The sequence below is a fragment of the Ovis canadensis genome, chromosome 3 (assembly GCF_042477335.2).
Source record: "Ovis canadensis isolate MfBH-ARS-UI-01 breed Bighorn chromosome 3, ARS-UI_OviCan_v2, whole genome shotgun sequence".
Classification (NCBI taxonomy): Eukaryota; Metazoa; Chordata; class Mammalia; order Artiodactyla; family Bovidae; genus Ovis; species Ovis canadensis.
The window spans coordinates 150,392,392-150,409,567 of record NC_091247.1 but is presented as its reverse complement, the minus strand read 5'-3'; the positions used below and the strand labels follow the sequence as shown (position 1 = coordinate 150,409,567).

Genomic DNA, 17,176 nt, shown 5'->3' with positions numbered 1-17,176 from the left:
CTGAGTCCTGACATGGCTGACTGTGAGGCCACAGTGGTCCCGAAACTAGTGCCCACTCCTTGGTTGGGGTGGTAAGATCTCAGGACTAATGTTGGCCCACTTATGGGTGCAGCTGGGTCCCAGGGTCTCTGGCTGTGGGGCCTGGGTCTCCTAGATCTGGTGTTATCCCTCAGGTGGGCAGTGCTCTGTTAGATGGCTGGTTATGATGCCTGGGTCCAAGGGCTAGTGCTAGCCCACTGGTGGGTGGCACCAGATCCTGGGCCCTCTGGGAGATAAGATCGGGTCCCCAGGGCAACTGGGGACTCAGGAGGTCCTAAGACAGCTGGCCTGCTGGTGAGTATGGCTGTGTCCCTCCCCCACTAGCTGCTTGGCTTGTGGGTGTTCCAAGACTAGTGCTGACTAGCGGGGGCCAGGTTCCAGCGCTAATAAGATAGAGAGTAAATTCCAGAATGGCTCTTCCTACCACCAGTGTCCTGATGGTAGGATGTGTGTGTGTGGTCAGTCATGTCTGGCTCTTTGCAGTCCTCTGGACTGTAACCTGCCAGAGTCCTCTGTCCATGGAATTTTCCAGGCAAGAAAACTGGAGTGGGTAACTATTCCTTCTCTAGGGCATCTTCCTGACCTAGGGATTGAACCCACATCTCCTGAGTGTCTTGCTTTGGCAGATGGCTTCTTTACCACTGCACCACCTGGGAAGCCCAATGGTAGGATGTTTCTCGCAATGGGTGCTGCCAGCATCTGTGTCCCCAGGGTGAGTCCCAGTTATCTCTTACTCTCTGTGATACTCTCTGATATCAATATCAGTATCTCCAATATCAACAAGTTTATCTGACCAAGGTTCCTTTCAAATTACTGCCTCTGCTCTACATCTCAGATCATGTGAATTTGTACATACCCTTTAAGAGTGGAGTCTTTATTTCCCACAACCCTCTATCTCTCTTGAATATAAGTCCTGCTGGCCTTCAAAGTTCTAGGGACTTGTCTTCATGGTGCAGAATCCCAAGCAAGGAAGATTGATGTGGGGCTCTGACCTCTCTCTCCTTGGGGAGAACCCCTGAAATTGTAATTGTCCTTCAATTTGTGGGTTGTATACCTGGGGGTATGAATTTGATGGCGCTGTATCTCCACTCCTCCCATTCATCTTGCTTTTGTTCCTTCTTTATATGTTTAGTTGTAGAAGACGTTTTCTGATAGTCTTCCAATTTTTATGAGCCATAGTTGCTCTGGAAATAGATGTAATTTTGGTGTGCTATGGGAGGACCTGAGATCAGGGTCTTCCTGATCAGAGATCAGGACTCTGCCATCTTGGCCACTCTCCCCTCCAGGATTATTAAATTAACTACATTTTTCATTATTAAATGTGTGTTTTCTTCTTAAAAAAATGTATTTCAGTTTTATACAATAAAATTCACTCTATTTTGAGTTTTGGCTAATACATACAGTCACCTAACTCCCCTAGTAGGCAAGATGTAGTTAACAGTTTCATGGCTGAAAACTTTCCTTCATTCAGTCCCTATATAATCAAACTTATCCTCATCCTCTAACTCCTGGCAATTACTGATCTGTTCTCCACCTTTTCTAGCCTTTTTTAGCATGTTGTAGAGATGGAATCATACAGACAGATGTATGTAGCTTTTCCAGCCCAGCTTCTTTCACTTAGAATAACGAGTTTGAGATTCATCAGTGCTGTTCTTTGTGTCAATGGTTTTCATTCCTTGTTTTGCTGAGTAGAATTCCCGAGTTGTTTATCCATTCTCTAGTATAAGGACATTGAGTTATTTCCAAGTCTGGTGCTTATGAATAATCCTGCTATAAACATTTGCATACAAGGTTTTATGTGAGTATGAATTTTTATTGCTCTTGAGTAAATACTTAAGACTGGGATTGCTGGGTCACATGGCATTTTATGTTCAAATTTATAAGAAACTGCCAAACATCTTCTCAAAGTTCTGTACCATTTTACATTCTCACCAGCTATGTATGAGAGTTCTAGGTGCTCCAAGTATACATCAGCACTTGGTATTATCAGTCTTTTTTTTTTTTTTTAACTACAGCCATTCTTTAGAGCATCTCGTTGTTTTCAATTTGTATTTCCTTTATGATAAACAATGTTGAGCACTTTTTTCATGGACTTATTAGGCATTTACACGTCTTTGGTGAAGTGTCTGTTCAAAATTTTGCCCATTTTTTTAATGCAATTATTTCTTGTTATTAAGCTTTTCAAATTTTTTTGTTAAATATATATGATATTTAACTTTTTAAGCCATTCACAATTATATAATTTACTGGTGTTAAATACAATCACAATGTTGTATAACCATCACCATTATTTATATCCAGAAGTTTTTCGTTATCCCTGTTAGTAGAAATTTAGGCATGAGCAAGGAATTGTGGTCTATCTGAAAGGAATGCAAGCTGATCTCTAAATCCCAGGAGAGCTCACAGATATACTGCAAACTAACCACAGGGTCTTCTCTAACTCTAGCACATACATTCTAAGGACACAGTGGATACAAACTAACCACAGGGGTTTCATCAAGTGTCTTAGGCAGCTAGGAGCCAATTCAGTTCAGTTCAGTCCCTCAGTCATGTCCTGACTCTTTGTGACCCCATGGACTGCAGCTCACCAGGCCTCCCTGTCCATCACCAACTCCCAGAGTTTACCCAAACTCATGTCCATTGAGTCGGTGATGCCATCCAACCATCTCATCCTCTGTCGTCCCCTTCTCCTCCTGCCCTCAATCTTTCTCAGCATCAGTGTCTTTTCAAATGAGTCAGCTCTTCGCATCAGGTGGCCAAAGAGCTGGAGTTTCAGCTTCATCATCAGTCTTTTCAATGAACACCCAGGACTGATCTCCTTTAGGATGGACTGGTTGGATCTCCTTGCAGTCCAAGGGACTCTCAAGAGTCTTCTCCAACACCACAGTTCAAAAGCATCAATTCTTCGGCACTCAGGTTTCTTTACAATCCAACTCTCACATCCATACATGACCACTGGAAAACCATAGCCTTGACTAGACAGACCTTTGTTGGCAAAGTAATGTCTCTGCTTTTGAATATGCTATCTAGGTTGGTCATAACTTTCCTTCCAAGGAGTAAGTGTCTTTTAATTTCATGGCTGCAGTCACCATCTGCAGTGATTTTGGAGCCCCCCAAAATAAAGTCTGATAATGTTTCCACTGTTTCCCCATCTATTTCTCATGAAGTGATGGGACCAGATGCCACTATCTTAGTTTTCTGAATGTTGAGCTTTAAGACAACTTTTTCAAGCTCCTCTTTCACTTTCATCAAGAGGCTCTTTAGTTCTTCACTTTCTGCCATAAGGTTGGTGTCATCTGCATATCTGAGGTGATTGATATTTTTCCCAGCAATCTTGATTCCAGCTTGTGCTTTATCCAGCTCAGCATTTCTCATGATATACTCTGCATATAAGTTAAATAGGCAGGGTGACAATATACAGCCTTGACGTACTCCTTTCCCAATTTCGAACCAGTCTGTGGTTCCATGTCCAGTTCTAACTGTTGCTTCCTGACCTGCATACATTAAACGTTCATAAATATTCTACACATATGTAGATCTGATTATAACAGACTGAATCACAGGAAGACATACACAGAGGGCCTGTTATATAAGTAGCAATTTTCAGTTGGCCTTGAACATATGCCCATTTGCATCCCCTTTCTTGACTGGTGGTGAGTATAAGCACTATTGTACACAGGGCACAACCAACAAAAGGAGATGGAAAGTATAAAAGGGTGAAAGCCAAGAGGGATTGGGAGGAGGACAACTTCTTTGGGGTCAGCCCGCTCCCATGTCTTGGGAATGTCTAAGAAAAGATCTGTGTGCTTGAACTGAACTGAACTGAGCTGTAAGTTGTGTGTTGTTTTAAACCTTGTAGTCTATTATTCCAAATGTTTGTAGTGTTGAGACAAGAACCAAGGAAGAGAAACAAACCAACCTGACATCCCCAACAAAAGTTGTGTATCCATTAAACACTAACACCCCTGTTCTCCTTGTTCCCCCTAGTCCCTAGTAACCTTTATTCTTCTTTTTGTCTCTGTTGACTTTCTTATTCTAAGGGCTTCATATAAATGAATGTTTGTCCTTCTGTGTCTGGCTTATTTCTCTAAGCGTAGTGTTTTAAAGTCCATCCATGTTGTACCATATATCAAAATTTCATTCCTTTTTATGACTGAATAATATTCTGTTATATCTAATTATTGTCTTTAAGTGGAAGCTAATCTAAACTTAATGTATGACAATTTGCAGTGGGATATACAAAGTGCTTACCTAGTGTTGTAAGTTACTTGACAAAAAGGCAAATACTATTACTTTTGATTAGTTTTTTTACAATGAAATAACACTTTAACTTTCAGTGTTTGTAATATTTTAAACTACAGTGTACTAGGTACAATTTTTTTTCATTTCCTTTAACATTTATAACTGACACTTTTTAATATTTTGACAAATTTTTTCCAGGGTCAAAGAATAATAATTTTCCCCATTAATTATTAAAGTTATTTAATTGACACTACCACCCATGCAAGGCAAGGACTGCCTATAATGGAGAATAGTACCTACTTCAGGAAAAATTAATTTTGATACAACTGAATAGTTGAGCTATTTTGGAAATAATCTCCATAAAGAAGTGCTAAGTATATTATTTCTTCTCCCCATTTATTCTTTTTTTTTTAAGTTTTAATACTGTAAACCTTTCATTGTGTAGACTGTTGTTTTTTTTTTTATAAAAATTTGTTCTTGGTGGCAAAAATCTTATTCTATGTGTAAAGCATATGTATACATACAATATATAAACAGATATGTATTTCTTTTATTTCCCAGGTGGCACAGTGGTAAAGAATCTGCCTAATAATGCCAGAGACAAAAAAGTGTGGGTTCGATCCCTGGGTTGGAAAGATCCCCTGGAAGAGGACATGGCAACCCACTCCAGTATTCTTGCCTGAAAAATGCTATGGACAGAGGAGCCTGATAGACTACAGCTCATGAGGTCACAGAGTCAGACACACCTGAGCACTCATGTACATTGCGTGTAAAGAGCTCTTGTTATGTTCTGTTTACAAGTTCTTTGTCAGGTATGTAAATTGCAAATATTTTCTTCCAGTCTGTTGTTTATCTTTCGTTTTCTTTGAGGTTTTTCAGAGGAAAAGAATTTTTAATTTTGTTGAAATCCAATATATAAATATTTTAAGGACTATGATTTGGATGTTATACCTAAGAACTGTTTGTCTAACCCAGTGTCACAGAGATTTCCTCCTATGCATTCCTCTAATGGTTTAAATTTTTACTTTTGGACTATGATCCATTTTAAGCAAAATTTTATATAAAGTGTGAAGTATGAATCAAATTTATATTTTACATGTGGATTCAACTTTTCTAGCACAATTTGTTGAAAAAACTAACCTTTCTCCATTGAATTGCTTTTGTACCACTTTCAAAAATTAATTGACCATATCTTTGAGGATTTAATTATGTACTCTCTATATTCCATTGATCTATATGTCTATCCTTTAGCCAAAACCATGCTATCTTGATTACTATGAATTTATAGTAAATCTTGAAATCAGGACTTCTTTTTCAAAATTGTTCTGGCTATCCTAGCTCCTTTGCCTTTATATAAAAATTCTGGAATCAACTTGCTCATATCTACAAGAAATCCTGCTGAGATTTTTATTGGGATGAGGGTGAATCTACAGATTAATTGGCAAGCCCTGACATCTTAACATGTGTGCTTACTTTGGGATGCAACTATCTGATTCCAAATTTCTGCAACAAATCTTTCATGTCTTTTAAATAAAATTTGACTTTGTCATATCTTAGCTAACCTAATACAGATATTTAAAATGAAGCTTTTTCTGTAGCAAATGTTGCCAGGTGATTTTATGTTGTAATAGATTACTCTCAGCTATTAACCTTTAGTGACACAAAGCTATGGTCACTTTTTATTTATTGTTTTAGTTATCCTATTATTATTAAAATGGTGATTTTTTTCTTTGATTTTTGTAACCATTTAAATTTTACATCAGGTAAAGTCTTATTGATTTATTGTGGTAAAATATACATAACATAAAATTTACCATTTTAATCATTTTTAAGTTCAGTAACATTAGGTACATTAACAGTCTTGTGCAACCATCACTACCATCCACCTCCAGAACTTTATCATTTTTTTAGACTGAAAGTCTGTACCATTAAATAATAACTCCCCTTTCCCCCCTGCCTCCTACCCAGCCTCTGGCAACCACTGTTCCACTTTCTGTCTCTGCATTTGACTGCTCTAGGTACCTCATGAAAGTGGAATCACACTCTCTAACTGCCCTTTTGTGAGGGCAGTGTGCCCTTTTGTGGCTTATTTTACTTAGCGTAATGTTTTCAAGGCTCATCCATGTTGTAGCATATGTCAGAATTTCCTTCCTTTTTCCCCCCTTTAAAGTAATCAGTTTGTTTATTTTTGGCTCTGCTGGTGCTTTGTATCTTCTCACCAGCTTTTCTCCACTTGGGACTTGCAGAAGCTGCTCTTTGTTGTGGGACACAGGCTTTTCTTGTTGCAGAGCATGGGCTCTAGAGCTGGGCTTCAGCAGTGTGGCCCATCGGCTTAGTTGCCCCATGGAATCTTCCTGGACCAGGGATTGACTCCATGACCCCTTCACTGGCAGGCTGATTCCTATCACTGGACCACCAGGGAAGTCCTTTTTAAGACTGAAATATACATATTACTGGCTTCCCAGGTGGCTCAGTGGTAAGGAATCTGCTTGCCAGTGCAGGAGACATAAGTTTGATCCCTGGGTTGGGAAGAGCCCCTGGAGGAGAGAATGGCAACCCACTCCAGCACTCTTGCCTGGAAAACCCCAAGGATAGAGAAACATGGTGGACTACAGTCCATGGGGTCGCAGAGTCAGACAGCTGAGCGCACACACACACACACATATATATTACATTTTTAATTCCATTTGTCTGTTGACAGACAGTCAGATTACTTCCTCCTTTTGGTTGTTGTGGATAATGCTGCTGTGGATAATGCTTGAACCTGAATGTACAAATATCTGTTCTTGGGAATATCCCCAGAAGTGAAATTGTTGAATCATGGTAATTCTATGTTTAATTTTTTGAGGAACCCCCACACCATTGAGCTAAAAAAAAAATGATATACTTAAAAAAAAGAATGATAAAAAAGAATGATATACTTAATTAGAGGAGGGCATGGCAACTCATTCCAGGCAAGTGTTCTTGCCTGGAGAATCCCCTGGAACAGAGGAGCCAGGTGGGCTATAGGCCATGGGGTCACAAAGAGTCGGACATGACTGATTGACTAAGCACAGCACATACTTAATTAACATTGTTTTTCATATATTATTGCTGAATTTATGAGGAATATTTAGAAAAGAAAATGGATTTCAGACGCAATGGACAATAGCATGGCTAGTATGGTGAGTCAGGAAAGACCTTCTGAAAAGAAAGACACTTCACAAAAGAATTTCTGATGTCTCCCTGTACTTACATAACAACTAGGTCAGCAGTACATTCACAGAATTATTCGTTTTCTAAAATTCTAATATCAGAGGTATATTCAAAATACAGATTTTTAAATTTTGTTTGCCAAAAGAAAATCTGACATTCCAAATTGCTTAGCTATGGAAACAGCCTTTGCACCAGGTGTTTTGAAAATTAATTTCTATAATAAGCTATTTTATGGCTTCATCCAGAATTTCCCATAATGATGTTTTTAAAATACAATGAGAAGCAAATAAAAGATACAAAAGTTACAAAGAACTAAATGTTTTATTTGTTCAGTTCAGTTCACTTCAGTCGCTCAGTAGTGTCCGACTCTGCCACCCCATGAATCGCAGCACGCCAGGCCTCCCTGTCCATCACCAACTCCCAGAGTTCACTCAGACTCACGTCCATCGAGTCGTGATGCCATCCAGCCATCTCATCCTCTGTCGTCCCCTTTTCCTCCTTCCCCCAATCCCTCCCAGCATAAGAGTCTTTTCCAATGAGTCAACTCTTCACATGAGGTGGCCAAAGTACTGGAGCTTCAGCTTTAGCCTCATTCCTTCCAAAGAAATCCCAGGGCTGATCTCCTTCAGAATGGACTAGTTGGATCTCCTTGCATTCCAAGGGACTCTCAAGAGTCTTCTCCAACACCACAGTTCAAAAGCATCAATTCTTCGGCGCTCAGCCTTCTTCACAGTCCAACTCTCACATCCATACATGACCACAGGAAAAACCGTAGCCTTGACTAGAAGGACCTTTGTTGGCAAAGTAATGTCTCTTCTTTTCAATATGCTATCTGAGTTGGTCATACCTTTTCTTCCAAGAAGTAAGCGTCTTTTAATTTCATGGCTGCAATCACCATCTGCAGTGATTTTGGAGCCCCCAAAAATAAAGTCTGCCACTGTTTCCACTGTTTCCCCATCTATTTCCCATGAAGTGATGGGACCAGATGCCATGATCTTCATTTTCTGAATGTTGAGCTTTAAGCCAACTGTTTTCACTCTCCACTTTCACTTTCATTAAGAGGCTTTTTAGTTCCTCTTCACTTTCTGCCAAGAGGCTTTTTAGTTCCTCTTCACTTTCTGTCATCTGCATATCTGAAGTTATTGATATTTCTCCTGGCAATCTTGATTCCAGCTTGTGTTTCTTCCAGTCCAAAAAAAGCAAAATGGCTGTCTGGGGAGGCCTTACAAATAGCTATGAAAGAAGAGAGGCGAAAAACAAAGGAGAAAAGGAAAGATATAAGCATCTGAATGCAGAATTCCAAAGAATAACAAGGAGAGATATGAAAGCCTTCTTCAGTGATCAATGCAAAGAAATAGAGGAAAACAACAGTATGGGAAAGACTAGAGATCTCTTCAAGAAAATTAGAGATACCAAGGGAACATTTCATGCAAAAATGGGTTTGATAAAGGACAGAAATGGTATGGACCTAACAGAAGCAGAAGATATTAAGAGGGGGCAAGAATACACAGAAGAACTGTACAAAAAAGATCTTCATGACCCAGATAATCACGATGGTGTGATCGCTCATCTAGAGCCAGACATCCTGGAATGTGAAGTCAAGTGGGCCTTAGAAAGCATCACTACGAACAAAGCTAGTGGAGGTGATGGCATTCCAGTTGAGCTATTTCAAATCCTGAAGGATGATGCTGTGAAAGTGCTGCACTCAATGTGCCAGCAAATTTGGAAAACTCAGCAGTGGCCACAGGACTAGAAAAGGTCAGTTTTCATTCCAATCCCAAAGAAAGGAAATGCCAAAGAATGCTCACACTACCACACAATTGCACTCATCTCACATGCTAGTAAAGTAATGCTCAAAATTCTCCAAGCCAGGCTTTAGCAATACGTGAACCGTGAACTCCCTGATGTTCAAGCTGGTTTTAGAAAAGGCAGAGGAACCAGATCAAATTGCCAACATCCACTGGATCATGGAAAAAGCAAGAGAGTTCCAGAAAAACATCTATTTCTGCTTTATTGACTATGCCAAAGCCTTTGACTGTGTGGATCACAATAAACTGTGGAAAATTCTGAAAGAGATGGGAAAACCAGACCACCTGACCTGCCTCTTGAGAAACCTATATGCAGGTCAGGAATCAACAGTTAGAACTGGACATGGAACAACAGACTGGTTTCAAATAGGAAAAGGAGTCCGTCAAGGCTGTATATTGTCACCCTGCTTATTTATTTATTTGTTAAGTTGTGTTTATTATTATTTTTAACTAGGTATTGTCCTAGACATTAGGAATTTAAAATACAACATCCTTATTCATTTAGAATATACAGCAGATGTTGAAAAAATACACACACATAAATGATCTAACCGTAATCATGTCTTAGCATCAATCATTCCTCTGTTATTACCACATATGGAAGTGATGCTGAGGACCCACTTTGTGGAGAAGCAGCTTCAGGGATATGAGTACTACTTGCACATTGAAGAGAGTTTCTAATTTCTTTAAATGCAAACAATAGCTTTCAAGTCATACTGGGCCCAAACTATATGGTGAGATCCTTGGAAGTGACACAGCTTTCCACCTCCATCTCACTTACCAAGAGAACACTTTAGGAACCCTGTCACTCTCATCCAGCTGAATCTTCCCTGGGGAGCTCACAACACAGACCACGCACTGCTCTAATGAGAACATGAGCAAACACCGCAGACTTTAAGGAGTATAGCCTCATCAAGTCTGACACCATTAGAGGACTTAACCTGGGGCAGTTCTGAACCTCAAAGCTGATTAATCCTAGAATGTTTCTTATCTTGTCATTTTCGATCTGTCTCACAATTGCAAACCACAGTCTCCCTCCTCTACCAATGTATACACTCTGTCTTTTAAAGTATTGCTGTCCTGCTACTGCTTAGTACTTTCTCTGCAAATAAATCGTTCTCCCTCCGGAGGCTGCCCACTCATCCAAGCCCTTTTACCATGCCTTTTGAAGTGCTCCCCCCACCAACCAACCAAACAAATCTTTTTCTAAAGATTTTTCTTTTGAAGGTGCTTTCCTTTTTGAATTGGCTGCTAGAACACTTGAAGTCAATTTTGTGAATGGACACCACTTACATTTCCATCATATGATTTTATTTTTATTTCTTCTTTGCTTTATCTCTAAGCTGTTTTAAAACCTTTGCTAAGGTTTTAACATCTTTGTAAAACCTCCTTTAGTACCTTTTAGAACATGAGACAGTAATACATGAATACTCTGGCATTCACTTATTACATATTCAAAATTCTGTTGCCTCCCATTCCTTATTAACAGAATATCAGTTTTATTTGGAATATCAATGTGCCTCCAGATCAAACAATTTTGATTTTTTCAGTCTTCTTTTAAAGCTAGGAGTGGTCATTTGACATAATTTTATCTAATAAGGTGTTTATTTCAAGTAACAATTTTTCTTCAGAATTTCCAGAAAAACTATTGTTTTGCTATTAAAAGAAAGTGACTCAGGCTGGCACAACTTTTGCCTTTCTTCTTTTCTTCCTTCTGTAACTAGAACATGATGTCTGGCATTATGGAAGACATCTTAGCACCATAAGTTCAAAAGCCACATGCGAAGAACAATGTCTCAAGAAGGAAATATGATTCTTTCCTGATGATCTTATAAAACCACCTTACCACCCCCGGAATGCTTTTTCTTAGACTTTTTATTTCATAAGATCAATAAATTCCTTGTTTGTCTAAAGTAGCTCAAGATTCTATTACATACTACCAAATCCAAGCCTAGCTCTAGAGACCCTCTCTATTTCTGTGTCCTCCAGTGGATGTTGCTTCTCCCAACCTCTGCCTTCACTTTTGTTGTTCAGTTGCTAAGTCATGTCTGACTCTTTGTGATCCCGTGGGCTGTAGCCTGCCAGGCTTCTCAGTCCTTTACCATCTCCGGGGAGTTTGTTCCAACTCACATCCATTGAGTCGGTGATGCTATCTAACCATCTCATCCTCTGCTGCCCTCTTGCTTTCAGTCTTTCCCAGCATCAGGGTCTTTTCCAATGAGTCAGCTCTTCAGGTGGCCAAAGTATTGGAGCTTCAGCATCAGTCCTTCCAGTGAATATTCAGGATTGATTTCCTTTAGGATTGACTAGTTTGATCTTCTTGTAGTCCAAGGAGACTACAAAACTCTCAAGAGTTTTTCCAACACCACAGTTCAAATGCCATCAATTCTTCAGCACTCAGCCTTATTTATGGTCTAGCTCTGACATCCATACATGACTACTGGAAAAATCATAGCTTTCACTGTATGGACCTTTGTCAGCAAAGTAATGTGTCTGCTTTTTAATACGCTGTCTAGTTTTGTCGTAGCTTTCCTTCCAAGGAGCAAGTGCCTTTTAATTTCATGGCTGCAGTCACCATCCACAGTAATTTTGGAGCCCAAGAAATTAAAATCTGTCACTGCTTCCACATTTTCCCCTTCTATTTGCCGTGAAGTGATGGGAGCAGAGCCATGATCTTAATCTTTTGACTGTTGAGTTTTAAGCCAGCTTTTTCACCCTCCTCTTTCATCTTCATCAAGAGGCTCTTTAGTTCTTCTTCTCTTTCTGCCATTAGAGTGATACCATCTACTTTCATGAGTTACCTTCTTATCATACCATTTTCACTAGAACTCCATTGAGAAGAGGCTATCCATCCTTTCATACCCCACAAACCAAAGGCCTAAGAGGAGAAATCATCTTTTTCTGCCTCTCTCTTTCCCAATTTTAACCATTATTTCTCTACTCTAATGTAAAAACACTTCCTTCTTCCAGGGACACACCACTGATTTCACCCTTTAACACTCCGCTTTGCTATCATTATCCTACCTCCCAGAGAATCCCCCTCAATTGCACTCTCCAACCAGAATTCCACAACCATTATAGACAGTTTCAGTGCAAACATATCTCATTTTGTTGCTCTTTGCTTTGTTTGCACTTTGCAGATACTGTGTTTTTCACAGCTTGAAAGTTTGTGGCAACCCAAGTCTATCAGCTCCATTTTTGCAATAACATTTCCTCACTTTGTGTCTCTGTGACACATTTTGGTAATTCTCACATTTCTAACTTTGTCATTATTATTATATTTGTTATGGTGATCTGTGATCACTGAGCTTTCATTTTACTATTGTAACTGTTTTGAAGTACCACAAACCACGCCCACATAAAGATAGTAAACATAATTGATAAATGTACTGACTAGCCATTCCTTCATTTCTCACCCTTTCCTTGGGCTTCCCTATTCCCTTAGAAGCAGCAATATTTAAATAAGACCAATTAATAACCCTACAATGGCCTCTAAATATTTGAGTGAAAGGAAGTTTTTTATTTCTCACTTTAAATCAAAAAATAGAAATAATTAAGCTTAGTGAAGTAGGCATGTGGATAGCCAAGACAGACTGAAGCCTAGGCTTCTTGCAACAAATATACACATTAGTGCTACTTCAGTGAATATAGGAATGATTTTTTTTTAAAAAGCAATACAGCCTTATTACTGACATGGAGAAAGTTTTGGTGGTCTTGGTAAAGGGTCAAACCAGATGACATTCCCGTAAGCCAAAGTCTAATCCAGACGAAGGCCCTGACTCTTCAATTCTTTGAAGGCTGAGACAGGTGAGGAAGCTGTGGAAGAAAAATCTTAAGCTAAAAGAGGTTGATGCATGAAGTTTAAGCAAAGGAGTTGTCCATAACATAAAAGTACAGACAAACAGCAAGTGCTGATATAGAAACTGTTGCTTCTGCAGTTGTCAAGATCTAGCTAAGATAATTAATGAAGGTGGCTACATGACACAACAATTTTTTCAATATAAATGAAACAACTTTTTATTGGAAGAAGATGCCATCTAGGACTTTCATGACGAGAGAGAAGAAGTCAACACCTGGCTTCATAGCTTCAAAGGACAGGCTGACTCTCTCATTAGGGGCTAATGTAGCTGGCGACTTTAAGTTGAAACCAACGCTCATTTACCATTCTGAAAATCCTAGGCTCTTAAGCATTCTAAATCTACTCTGCCTATGCTATATAAATGGAACCATAAAGGTTGGATGACTGAACTTGTGTTTAAAACATGTTTACTAAATATTTTAAACCCATTTTTGAGACCTATTGCTCAGGAAAACAGATTCCGTTCACAACAGTACTATTTGTTAACAACACACCTGGTCACCCAAGAGCTCTGATGGAAATGTGCAATAAGGTTAATGTTGTTTTCATGCTTGTTAACACAAAATCCATTCTGCAACCCACAGATCAAGGAGTAATTTAGACTGTCAAGAAATACACTTCATAAGACTATAGCTGCCATGTATAGCAATTTATCTGTTGAATCTAGACAAAGTTAATTGAAAACTTCTGGAAAGAATTCACCATTCTAGATGCCATTCAGAACATTCATGACTCATGGGAAGAGGTCCAAATATGAACATTAACAGGAGTTTGGAAGAAGTTGCTTCCAACCCTAACAGATGGCCTGGAGGGGTTCAAGACTTCAGTGGAGGAAGTAACTGCAGCTGTGTGAAAATAACAAGAGAACAGGAGTTAGAAGTGAGGCCTGAAGATATGACTGAATTGCAGCAATCGCATGGTAAAAGTTTTGTGGATGAGGAGTTGCTTCTTATGGATAAGCAAAGAAAGTGGTTTCTTGAGATGAAATCTACACCTGGTGAAGATGCTGTGAAAACTGTTGACATGAAAACAAAATACTTGGACGATTACATAAACTTGGTTGATAAAGCAGCAGCTGAGCTTCAGAGGATTGACTCTAATTTTAAAAGAAGTAGGGAAGGAAATAAAAACCCACTCCAGTATTCTTGCCTGGAAAACCCCATGGACAGAGGAAACTGGTAGGCTACAGTCCATGGGGTTGCAAAGAGTCGGACACGACTGAGCAACTTCACTTTCTTTCTATCTTTCTTTGTTTCTACTGCAGGTAAAATGCTATCAAACAGTGTTACATATACAGAGGAATTGTTCATGAAAAGAAGAGTCAATTGATGCAGCAAACTTCATTGTTGTTTTAAGAAATTGGACAGTCACTCCAACCTTGAACAACAACCACAATCCTGATCAGTCACCAGCCATCAAAATTAAGGCAAGATCCTTCACCAGTAAAAGCATTAGGACTCACTGAAGGCTCAGATGATGGTTAGCATTCTTCAGTTATGAAGTATTAATGGATTACATTATAGGGTAAGCATAACTTTTATATGCATTGAAAAACCAAAAGAATTGTGGGACTCACTTTATTGTGATCTTTACTTTATTACAGTGATCTGGAACTAAAGCTGTGTTATCTCTGAAGTATGCCTGTATCACTACTCAACATTCTGAACTTGAAGTTTCTTGACTTCTTTCAATCATTCCAACAGCCCATTCCCAAGGCCACAGTCAGACTATGTTATCTCCTTGAGCTCCTCTATGTGTTGTTTTGTATAGAGTTATCTCTAAGAATTTTAATATACACTTAATTTTGTAAAGGGTAGTCTGTTTTTTAATTAGCAAATTAATCTATTTTCCATGTTCACAGTTACTATAGTTTGGACAAATTTTACCATCATATATTTATCATGTGCATATTCTCTTGTTTCATTTTATCCTTATTTTACCTTTTTTTTTTTAGAAAGATCTTTATTTTCTTTACACAGCAGTAAAAAATATGTATTATACATTGGGTATGTGGCTGTGCAGTGCCAGAGTGGCGATGAGGAGATTCCCCATGTCCAAGGTCAGAAAAGCCCCAGCAAGATGGTAGGCACTGGAACAGTGGCAGCGTGGTGCTGGAGCGACTGTGAGGAGTTACCCCACATCCAAGAGCAAAGGAGAAGTCCCAGCAAGATGGGAGGAGGGTCAAATTTGCATTTAAAATCAAACCTCATTGCCACCAGAGACGCTCAGAGGGCTCAAACAAACCTTGTGTTCACCAGGACCCAGAGACCCCACAGAGACTGAGACAGAACTGTGTGTGAGCATCTCCTGTGGAGGTATGGGTCAGCAGTGGACTTGCTGCAGGGGCAGGGGCTCTGGGTGCAGCAGACCTGGGTATGGCATAAGCCCTCTTGGAGGAGGTCACCATTAACCCCGCATTAGAGCTGCCAGAACTTACACAGGACTAGGAAATGGAATCTTGAAGGGCACAAAAAAATCTTGTGTGCACCAGGACCCAGGAGAAAGGAGCAGTGACCCCACAAGAGACTGACCCAGACTTGCCCGGGAGTGTCCAGGAGTCGCCAGTGAAGGCGTGGGTTGGTGGTGGCCTGCTGCAGGGTTGGGGGCACTGAGTGCAGCAGAATATGCATGGGACCTTTTGGAGGAGGTCACCATTATCTTCATTACCTCGACCACAGTATGGCCCCAGGGAAATAACTAGGAGGGAACACACCTCCACCTATCAAAAAAAAAAAGAAAAAGCTGGATTAAAGATTTACTGAGCATGACCCTGCCCATCAGAACAAGACCCAGTTTCCCCCTCAGTCAATCTCTCCCATTAGGAAGCTTCCATAAGCCTCTTACCCTTCTCCATCAGAGGGCAGACAAACTGAAAACTACAATCATAGAAAACTAACCAATCTGATCACATGGATCACAGCCTTGTCTAACTCAATGAAACTATGAGCCATGCCATGTAGGGCCACCCAAGACAGACGGATCATGGTGAAGAGTTCTGATAAAATGTGGTCCACTGGAGAGGGGAATGTCAAGCCACTTAAGCATTCTTGTCTTGAGAACCCCATGAACAGCATGAAAAAGAAAAAAGATATGACACTGAAAGATGAACTCCCCAGGTCGGTAGATGCCCAATATGCTGCTGGAGATCAGTAGAGAAATAACTCCAGAAAGAATGAAGAGATGGAGCAAAAGCAAAAACAACACCCGGGTGTGGATGTGACTGGTGATAGAAGCAAAGTCTGATGCTGTAAAGAGCAATATTGCATAGGCACCTGGAATGTTAGGTCCCTGAATCAAGGCAAATTGGAAGTGGTCAAACAGGAGATAGCAAGAGTGAACATTAACATTTTAGGAATCAGTGAACTAAAATGGACAGAAATGGATGAATTTAACTAAGATGACCCTTGTATCTACTACTGTGGGCAAGAATCCCTTAGAAGAATTGGACTAGCGATCATAGTCAACAAAAGAGTCCAAAATGCAGTACTTGGATGCAATCTCAAAAATGACAGAATGATCCCTGTTCATTTCCAAGGCAAACCATGCAATATCACAGTAATCCAAGTCTATGCTCCAACCAGTAATGATGAAGAAGCTGAAGTTGAATGGTTCTATAAAGGCCTACAAGACCTTCTAGAACTAACATCCAAAAAAGATGTTTCTTTCATTATAGGGGACTGAAATGCAAAAGTAGGAAGTTAAGAAATACCTGGAGTAACAGGCAAATTTGGCCTTGGAGTACAGAATGAACCAGGGCAAAGGCTAATAGAGTTTTGCCAAGAGAATGCACTGGTCATAACAAACACTCTCTTCCAACAACACAAGAGAAGACTCTACACATGGACATCACCAGATGGTCAACACCAAAATCAGATTGATTACATTTTTTGCAGATGAAGATGGAGAAGCTCTACACAGTCTGCAAAAACAAGACCAGGAGCTGACTGTGGCTCAGATCATGAACTCCTTATTGCCAGATTCAGATTTAAATTGAAGACAGTAGGGAAAGCTACTAGACCATTCAGGTATGACC

General features: G+C 39.7%; 1 long non-coding RNA gene across 1 annotated transcript in view; it reads left to right on the top strand.

Moving 5' to 3' along the window:
• Positions 1 to 17,176, top strand: part of LOC138437375 (uncharacterized) — a 77,321-nt gene that overhangs the window by 19,203 nt on the left and 40,942 nt on the right. The window contains exons 3-4 of the long non-coding RNA XR_011255921.1: positions 4,843 to 5,093; positions 14,408 to 14,667. This is a non-coding gene — a long non-coding RNA (uncharacterized lncRNA). The remainder of the gene's footprint in view (positions 1 to 4,842; positions 5,094 to 14,407; positions 14,668 to 17,176) is intronic.